Genomic DNA, 10,456 nt, shown 5'->3' on the forward strand with positions numbered 1-10,456 from the left:
GATCCAATCGTTAAAATAAATACTAAAAGGTGTTGTCGGCTTGTTATTGGGTATGACCCGACTTGGATCATAACATATTGGCCACATTAATTTATTATGTATCTCGGGCATATGAAATACCTTCAATCTCCCACTTGCACGAGGAACATAAGGAATTAATGCAAGTGACGGATACCACCTAACGACCGTCCATCACCCCCAATGTGTTATGACTTGGTGCCATTCAATAACATCATCCCTTTCGAGTTCCCATCTCGAATATGATTAGGTGAATCTTTCAATATATATCCTTTTGTCCTAGATGTCATGTTAAATCCAAAAGACATAGAGTGATCACTCTATTATAGATTTAACTTTTTCAGGCCTTAGACATTTGACTCTCAACGAATAAAAGGGACAAATTCCATCTTGGCTACATACATCCTAGACACTACACTTTGTACCATACCTGAAGCCTCCCTTATGAGCTACCTTTTCAGAATAGTGAAGGAAAGAATCAAGGCACGATATTCGGTGAATATCTGAACCCAATATGTATCTCAGGTCAGAGGATACAATGATATTCTCCTTTACTCAAGATTACATGTGATCAACCACAAAGGCTCCATATAGTAAATCTTGAGAGCGGGTCTTCCAATATTTGTGTCCCACAAATATCTATGAACCTTGGTTGCAACCTTGCCCCACATTTGCCATTTGAATGCTAACCAATCCAAGTTCATAATAGTCTAGACCTCACACTTGTTCCCACAAATGTGATCAACTACGGAATTCAGAATAATAGTTTATTCATGGATTAAAATATGCAAAATTGGAACATGACTCATAATTAAATTAATACCACAATTATATTAATGAGTTTGAACTAATTCGTTCCGTTACAATACATAAAATAGATCATTTCCAATCACTAGAATATCGAAGCCCTAATGCACAAACATGTCCCTCATGTTTTGGCCCATGTAAAAGCTTCGTGAGTGGATCCGCAACATTTTGATCTGTGTGAACTTTGCGAATACATATCTTTCCGTTTTCAACCTCATCCCTGATGTAGTTGAATCTCCGCTCAATGTGACGAGTCTTTTGATGAGCACGAGGTTCCTTGATTTGAGCAATCGCACCCTCGTTGTCACAAAAGATCACAAGAGGGTCCTGAATGGAAGGGACCACTTCTAAGTCATCGATGAATTTCTTCATCCATGCAGCTTCCTGAGCTGCCAATGAGGCAGCAATGTACTCCGACTCTGTAGTGGATAACACAACAACTTCCTGTTTTGAGCTCTTCCAAGAGACTGCACCACCATTTAACATGAAGACATACCCGGATTGTGATCGAGAGTCATCTCGATCAGTTTGGAAACTCGCATCCACGTAACCTTTTACAGCGAGTTCCTCCTCACCAGACCCATATATTAGAAATATATCCTTAGTTCTCCTAAGGTATTTCAATATACTTTTAACAGCAATCCAATGACTGTTTCCTGGGTTATTCTGGTATCTACTTGTCAAGCTTAGAGCGCATGACACATCCGATCTAGTACATATCATTGCATACATGATAGACCCAATAGCAGATGCGTATGGGAATTTCTTCATTCTCTCTTGTTCATCTTTTGTGGTAGGACACTGAGATGAACTGAGAACGGTTCCTGTTTGAATAGGTACCAAACCTTTCTTAGAGTTTTCCATCTTGAACCTTTTCAAGATTTTATCAATGTATGTACTTTGACTTAAACCTATCAATCTCTTGGATCTATTCCTATAGATCCCTATCCCCAATATGTATTGTGCTTCTCCAAGATCCTTAATGGAGAAGCAACTCTTTAGCCAAGTTTTGACTTCTTGCATTATGGTAATATCATTCCCAAATAATAATATATCATCCACATATAGCACAAAGAACATTATAGAGCTCCCACTAGCCTTCTTGTATACACAAGCTTCATCACCATTTTTAATGAAGCCAAATTTCTTTGCATCTTCATTGAAACGATGATTCCACATTCTAGATGCTTGTTTCAATCCGTAGATTGATTTCTTTAACTTGCATACCTTTTTAGGATTTTTCGGATCAACAAAACCTTCGGGCTGTACCATATAGACATCTTCCTCAAGATATCCATTTAGGAAAGCAGTTTTGACATCCATTTGCCAAATTTCGTAATCATAATGAGCAGCGATGGCAAATAATATCCTAATAGACTTTAGCATTGCCATTGGCGAGAAAGTTTCATCATAATCAACCCCTTGAGTTTGAGTGAAACCTTTTGCTACAAGTCTAGCTTTGTATGTATCCAAGTTTCCATGTATGTCGGTTTTCTTCTTGAAAAGCCATTTACAATCAACTAGCTTGGAGCTAGGAGGTTGCACAACAAGTTCCCAAACTTGGTTTTCATACATGGATTGCATCTCGGCGTTCATGGCTTCCTGCCATTTATCTTTATCAATCCTTGATAAAGCATCTTTGTAATTTGTCGGTTCATCCAAATCAACCGTATAGCAACCATCCACGAGAAACCCATATCTCTCGGGAGGATTACTAATCCTACTAGATCTTCGAACGTCTTGTGTACTTTGATCATCCACTTGATCATTTTCAACATCCTCATGTTGAGTGCTAGTGCCAACCAATTGTGCATCATCGGCTTGATCTTGAACCTCTACAAGATCTATCTTCCTTTCACCATCACCTTCCATAAGGAACTTGGTTTCAAGGAATTCCGCTTTCCGAGCAACAAATACCGTTTGCTCGGATGGATCATAGAAGTAATACCCCATGTCATCTTTGGGATATCCTATGAAGATACACTTTGTGGATCGAGCATGTAGCTTATTAGCTACATAACGCTTAGGATAAGCTTCACATCCCCATACTTTCAAGTATGAAAGAGAAGGAGGTTTTCCAAACCACATCTCATGAGGAGTTCGTTCCACTTTCTTGGTTGGGGCCATATTTAAAATACGAACCGCGGAGCTTAGACAATAACCCCAAAACGATAGAGGTAACGAGCTTCTTGCCATCATAGATCAAACCATATCCATTAGGGTTCGGTTCCTCCTTTCGGAAACTCCATTAAGTTGGGGTGTTCCGGGTGGAATAAGTTGTGAGATGATCCCACAACTCCTAAGATGATCTTGGAAGGAATCGCTTAGGTATTCACCTCCTCTATCGGTACGAAGTACCTTAATTGTCCTATTGAGTTGATTTTGTACTTCGTTTTGATATTCTTTGAATGCTTCAAACGTTTCGTCCTTGTGTCTTAACAAGTAGACATATCCGAAACGACTAAAGTCATCAATGAAAGTAACAAAGTATCTTTCACCATTTCTAGTCATGGGTTTAAAGGGTCCACATACATCCGAATGTATTAATCCCAATAAATCTTTAGCCCTCTCATAAGTCCCTTTGAAAGGTGCTTTAGTCATCTTGCCTTGTAAACAAGACTCGCACACATCGAATAAGTCTATCTTATTTGACTTCAAAAGTCCATTCTTTTGAAGTGTATGCATTCGACTCTTGTTTATATGGCCAAGGCGACAATGCCATAAATAGGAATCACTCAAATCCCTTTTGAGTTTCTTGGTGCTAGTATGGTATATAGAGCTCGATGATGCGTCATCATGAACCAATTCATAAATTCCATTAGAAGGCGAAGCCTTGAAATAGAATACATTATCTTTAGAAACATGAATATCATCATCAATAAAATTAACAATGTAACCACATTGTTTTAAGCGAGAAATAGAAATAATGTTTCTACACAAATCCGGAGCATACAAAACATTTTCTAAAATAAGTTCCAATCCGCTTGGAAGCTTCAAAACAAAATCTCCTTGAGCTTTAACATGCACCTTTGCACCATTGCCCATATAGAGACTTGATGTTCCCGCCTTATGATCACTTCTTTTGAACCCCTGCAAAGAGTTGCAAATATGATTTCCACATCCCGTGTCTAATACCCATGTATTAGAAGAAGTAATATTAAGCTCAATATATACCATATATATATTACCTGAGGTTTGCCCCGCATCCCTCTTGTCCTTCAACTCCTTAAGATAGACCGGACAGTTTCGTTTCCAATGACCCATCTCACCGCAACCGAAACATGGGTCTTCCTTGGGGTTTGCCTTCTCGGCTACTTTTTGCTTCTTAGCCTTGTTGATGGTTGGGGTAACCATCTTCCCCTTCCCTTTGCCTTGATAGGCGAGTCCTTTTCTCTTAGCCACCTTTGGCTTAGAGGTGTTACCTTTGGACCCACCTTGATCGATTGCTAACACGGGTAAAGCCCTTTTACCCATGCTAGTTTCCGCCGTTCTAAGCATACCGTGAAGCTCACCTATGCTCTTATCCATCCCATTCATATTGTAATTGATTACAAATTGATCAAACCTATTTGATAGGGAGTTAAGGATAAGATCGGTGGCTAACTCATTTGATATGTTTAGGTTAAGACGGTTAGCACGATCAATAAGGCTCTTCATCTTAAGCACATAAGATGAAACCAAACGGTATCGTCCATACGACAAGCATGTAGCGCCCGAACGGTCTCGAAACGCTCGACACGTGCTTGTTGAAGGAACATCTCCTTCAATTGCGTTATCATGTCGTATGCACTATGATGCTCGAAATCCTTTTGGAGTTCGGGAATCATAGTCCCAAGCATTAGGCATGAGACTTGAAGGGAGTCGTGGCAATACTTATCGTAAGAGGCCATTGCCTCCACATCATTCTCATCCGGTTGATCGGGAATGGGGTCCTCAAGTACATACGCTTTATCCTCTTGTTTGAGGACAATCCGAAGATTGCGGAACCAATCCATAAAGTTGGTATGGTTGAGTTTGTCTTTCTCTAAGAGAGACCTTAATGATAGGTTGTTCATGTTAAGTGGTGCGTTTTGCATGTTGTTGTTGTTATTAGCGGCCATCTACAAAATTCAACAAAGTCCTTTTAAGTATCGATTTTAAATTCAATAAACAATACCCTTTTAATTTGTTTTATTAAATATTAGAATCCAACGGTAAATTAAATTTCGGTTAGGTGACCTTTATCCCGTCATTTGATTTAGCTAGGTAGTCATAATGACAATTGCAATCCTTTTGCAACTTCTAAGTTATGGGATCATGCAATCCTTTTGCATGGCATATTAATCCCATCAACGCCTATTTGTTCCTCATGCTTCGGTGACCCTAAGTTCATGATTTCCAAATCAAGTCGTCCTACTTGTGTAGACATGTAAATTTAACAAACAAGTGGTTAGGTGACCTTTATCCCACTAGTGTGCGAAATTTACCTTATTCATATTAGTCCGCTCATGACGGTTAGGTGACCTTTATCCCGTCAAGAGTTTCTTAATATGTCTAAGTGTTTTCACAAAAGGATGGCGTTTTACTTGTTTACCTTGTTTTTAGTTAAAGGGATTTTAAGTTTTCTACATTCTAGTTTTAGAAAACAAAGTGCTATACACCAACATGCATTTGGTGTGTAGTATCTTATGAAAAACCTATTTTCATGTCCTTTTAGTAAAACCAATTACTAGTTATAAGCCAATTGTTACCTTTTAAATAAACCATTTTATTTAGGTCTAATAACCAATTATTAGTTTCATTTTGTTATGTTTTATTATAACCATTTATAATGTATTATGCAAGTGTTAACATGTAATAACAAAATGTTCACAATCGAGAGCCATTTTGGTGGACATTTGTTTAGCCAAAAAAACAAATGTCACCTTTAAGGGTTAACAAAAGTAAGAGATTTTATACAAAATCTCCCACTTAATCTTGTAACTTCATAAGCTCCATCTTGTGTTCTTCTTCTTGAATCTTCATTTTCTTTTACAAAAATTATATCCTAATACAATTTTTCTAGAAAATGAAACAACAACCTACTCTATTTTTACAAACAAATAGAATAAATTACATGAAGAAAATACAAGATTAATTACAACTTCTTACACACCAAAATTACAAAATTACAACAAATTAATACAAACCAAATGAATGAATATTACAACCATGAATAATAACCAAACCATTCAACCAAACAAACACACGGTCTTGGCTCGATTGTGAACAATAACATAACAACAAATCTTGGCCAAACTTGAAATCCCAAACCCACTTTTGGGACCCCAATAATTCGGCCAAACCACCACACCCATCAAAACTCATGATTTTTCCATTCTACTTTCATGCATGTTAGTAGATTGTAAAATAAATGAGTTTTCTAGCCAAAAACAAGAAGCATATTAACAAGACTTTGGCTCTAGATACCATTGATGGAATACCACATGTAAACAAAGTCACAAAACCAAATTTGTATGTATGTGAATTTGTGTATATGTATATAGCAAGCGGAAGCAACTTTTATCTTAAGAACATGTGTATTTTAACCTTTTAAAATGTATTCCATTTCATAGATCTAGTCTTGTGCAATATACTAAAATGTAAATAGAAGCTAGTTAGGGTTTTTATACCTTCTCCAAAATGGAGGTTGAAGCAAGAATATGAAGATGATGAAGATGCTAGTTTCTCACTTGAAACCTCAAGCTTTGTATACCCACAAGCCTTTGCAAATCAACACCCTTGAACTTGGTTAGGATTTAGACACCAAAATGCAAGTAAAATCAAATGAAGAACACCCTTCTTCCTCCCCAAAAATTTCGGCCAAAAAGAGATAGATGGAGAGAGTTTTGATTTTGAAAAAAACTAGTTAATGATGTGTGTATTTCTCTTTCCAAGCATGCATGCACTTAGAGAGTTTTTCAAATAACCAAGCAAGCATGGGGTGGGGTGTCTTGGAACCCCAAAACCGCCACCACCACCCCCTTTCCCTTTTTTTTTTTTTTTTTTTTTACAACTTTTATTTATAAAAGTCTTGCTAGTTTTATTTGATACTTGTACATATTTTTAATTTTATAAACCTTTTATAAAATTATATTTTATAAACCACTTATAAAATAATAACACACACATAAGTTTAATCATATAAATAATTAAACTTGTATTTATAATTATCCAAATAATTATTTCAAGCATTTTATCTTTAGAAAACTAATTTCTAAAGTTCAAGTGTCGAGTATTAATTTTAAAGATCCAATCGTTAAAATAAATACTAAAAGGTGTTGTCGGCTTGTTATTGGGTATGACCCGACTTGGATCATAACATATTGGCCACATTAATTTATTATGTCTCTCGGGCATATGAAATACCTTCATATTATGTAACTTATAATTAACAATTTCTATCATGTCGCTTTCATGTGAATAGTAAATGAATTAAATTCGTTTCATTTACTATTCAATGATTAGTAAATGAATTAATTTAAATTTAACTATTTAAGCTACACGTTGTTGTACGTTGTGCTTTACAAATTTTACATTTTTAATTTAACTTCGTTTCTTAAAAAAATTACAAAAATTATATCATAAAAATAAAATGACTTAATACGTAAAATTTTTAATTTGAAATAGCATCGTTTAATAGTAAATTTTTTATCATTTCTTATATAAATATTATAAAATTTAGTTTTCTAGAACTAATTATATTCAAAATCATTTTATTAAGAGGTTATAATAATAAAAATTATTATATCATAAAATGTTTTCATTTAAGAAAGTAAAATGATATATAAATCATGACGGGTGCGAGTTTTAAATTATAGGTTGTTTCTTGAATCGTAGGGTAAAGTCCAATTGTTAATCAAATGAATGAAAAAATATTTTAATGCAACACATCAATTTGCTTATCTTGTCGAAGTTATCAGAGTTAAAATTTGACCGAAATTTCTGGGTCATGACATTACTACCGACACCAGTGCGGTGTTAGGTACAGTTGGAAGACTTGGTATAACCAAGAGCGGCATAGTCGCACAAAGTCCCATGATACTTTAATCATGGAGGTGGATAGCTTGATAACGCCGACTGAAGCTTCGGTGACTAGTCATCCTCAACATCCACCGAGGTTAAACTTAGACCTACCAATACCGGTGAGTTCCACAAATCTGGAAACAGTTTTGGTTTCAGAAAACTTGTCTAGTGTAATAACTAGCATGCATGATTTAAACCTGTCTAGTATAATAACTAGCTTGATTTTTACAAAACCAAAAATGATTTCTGAAGATCCTGTTTTCCCTGAGGATCAAACTTTTACCTTAAACTTTTTGTCTCTTCTTAGCAGGTACACGTTCCCTCTCTAATGATAATCATATATGTTCTCTCCGCTATTTTGCGATGAACACGGGATACCATATGAAATGTCCCGTTCATATCGATTATAAACGTTCCATATTAATTGATTTCATTGCGAGGTTTTGACCTCTATATGAGATATTTTTCAAAGATAGCATTCGATTTTTAAAATAAAGCATAACCTTTAAAATATTACGACGATTATCAAATAATGATAATCTAAAATATAGCGTTATCACACGACCATTACATAATGGTTTACAATAATATTACACAATAATATATGTCTTCAAATGCAGTTTTTAAACATTATTATACAAGCATGCAGACTCCAATCTTGTCTTTATTTAACATGTAACAGCGGAAGCTCTTAATATTCAACTGAGAATAAACATGCTTGAAACGTCAACAAAAATGTTGGTGAGTTATAGGTTTAACCTATATATTTATCAAATCGTAATAATAGACCACAAGATTTCATATTTTCATTTCTCATAAACAACATGCAATCTGCATAAAAATTATTCATATGATGAACACCTGGTAACCGACATTAACAAATGCGTCTAGAATATCCCCATATATACAGGTACATTCATCTGTATATAAAATCGAAGTACTAAAGCATCCATAACATGGATTGTAACATCCTGCCTTTTTCTGTTTACCTTCCATTATGTTATTTTAAAGTCCGTTATATAATTATAACATCTTTCCTTAATACGCATTTTAAATTATCTCGTTTAGGTAATTCACGCACCTGCTTTTAAACTCGAGGGACAAAAGTTGCCAAATGACCAAAGTTTTGACTAGGTCAAAGTGGTCAACCTCACTCTCATCCATTCATTCCCTCCTTCTCTCTTTCAATACTTCAACTTTTTACTCTCAAACCCTTAATCAAAGAATCATCATCCATTTTAAATCTAGCAAGCGTTCTTCAAAACCACTTGCATATTTGGAATCCTTGTAACTTTCTCTTCGAATCCATACCAACTTTATTACATTTAGGTAATTTTTAAAATCACTAGATTCTTTATTCTTGATGTTTTTAACTTATAAAAGTATTAATTAGTGTCTATGGCTCAAGTCTAATATTAATATATGATTTGTATGCTCGATCTTGTGTTTTAGTGTAACTAGCATAAACTTGAAAGTTAGTATGTTTGATTGTGTGATTTGGTTGCTTAAATGTTGTTAAATGTTAAAAGTTCATGTATTAAATGTGTTACTAGCATCACTAGCTTCATTTTGATGTGTAGGTTGATTAAGAAAGCTTCACTAACATGATTATTGATTTTGAGGTTTTGGATAGGGTTTGATAGGCTTAAATATGAACTTTTGGTGCATTAAATGCTTGACAATGTTGTTTGTAGGTATTTAGATGCGATGTATGTTTAATTACCTTCAAAACGGCATATCATACACATAAATTGGTTGCCCGAATCATGAAACGCATTCAATGAACTTGAGTGTAATAAATGGCAAACATTTAATGAGGTTTTGGTTGTTATAAATGTTGAAGTGATTGATGAAATGTGCTTAGTTTTTTTCCTCATCAAAATACCTTTCCAACGGTATAAGATACATGTTTTGATTGTTTGCGGATCATAAATTGTGTTTGTTTGAGTTTTGGTTCGTGCACTTGTGCAATATCAGCAATCAGACCTGTGCACTGATCTGGACGCCATCCAGTTTCTTGGACGCCATCCAGGCATTCACATCTGGATGCCGTCCAGCCAATCTGGACACCGTCCAGATGAACTGTCAGGTTCTGATTTCGTTGGTCGTTTACCATATAATTCTAACTATGTTACGCACCTCCGATTCACATGTAACTTGTTTTAACATGCTTATATAAGATTAAAAACCTCAGAAAAATAGTTCGGGACCCGACCCGAATGTGTTGACTTTGACCCGACCAAAGTTGACTTTTGATCAAACTTAACCAATTACTTATGCAATCATTCTAACTTGCTCTTATACAAGTATCTTGCATGAAACTTGACAAATTTGATTTGCATGCTAATTGATCGAGTCGTAACGAGCCATAGGACTAATTGAACAGCTTTGACACATCGTGTTTACCATTATTGATACAACCAATTTGTTTAGGTCGAGACTAGTATTCTTTCTTGCACACATTTACTTGTGAAGTACTTTATTACTCGTGCACTCAAGGTGAGATCATAGTCCCACTTTTACTCTTTTAAACTTACATTTGGGATGAGAAAAACATAAATGTTTCGATTAACAAAGTGAACACAAG

This window comes from Rutidosis leptorrhynchoides, chromosome 6, assembly GCF_046630445.1.
Source record: "Rutidosis leptorrhynchoides isolate AG116_Rl617_1_P2 chromosome 6, CSIRO_AGI_Rlap_v1, whole genome shotgun sequence".
Lineage (NCBI taxonomy): Eukaryota > Viridiplantae > Streptophyta > Magnoliopsida > Asterales > Asteraceae > Rutidosis > Rutidosis leptorrhynchoides.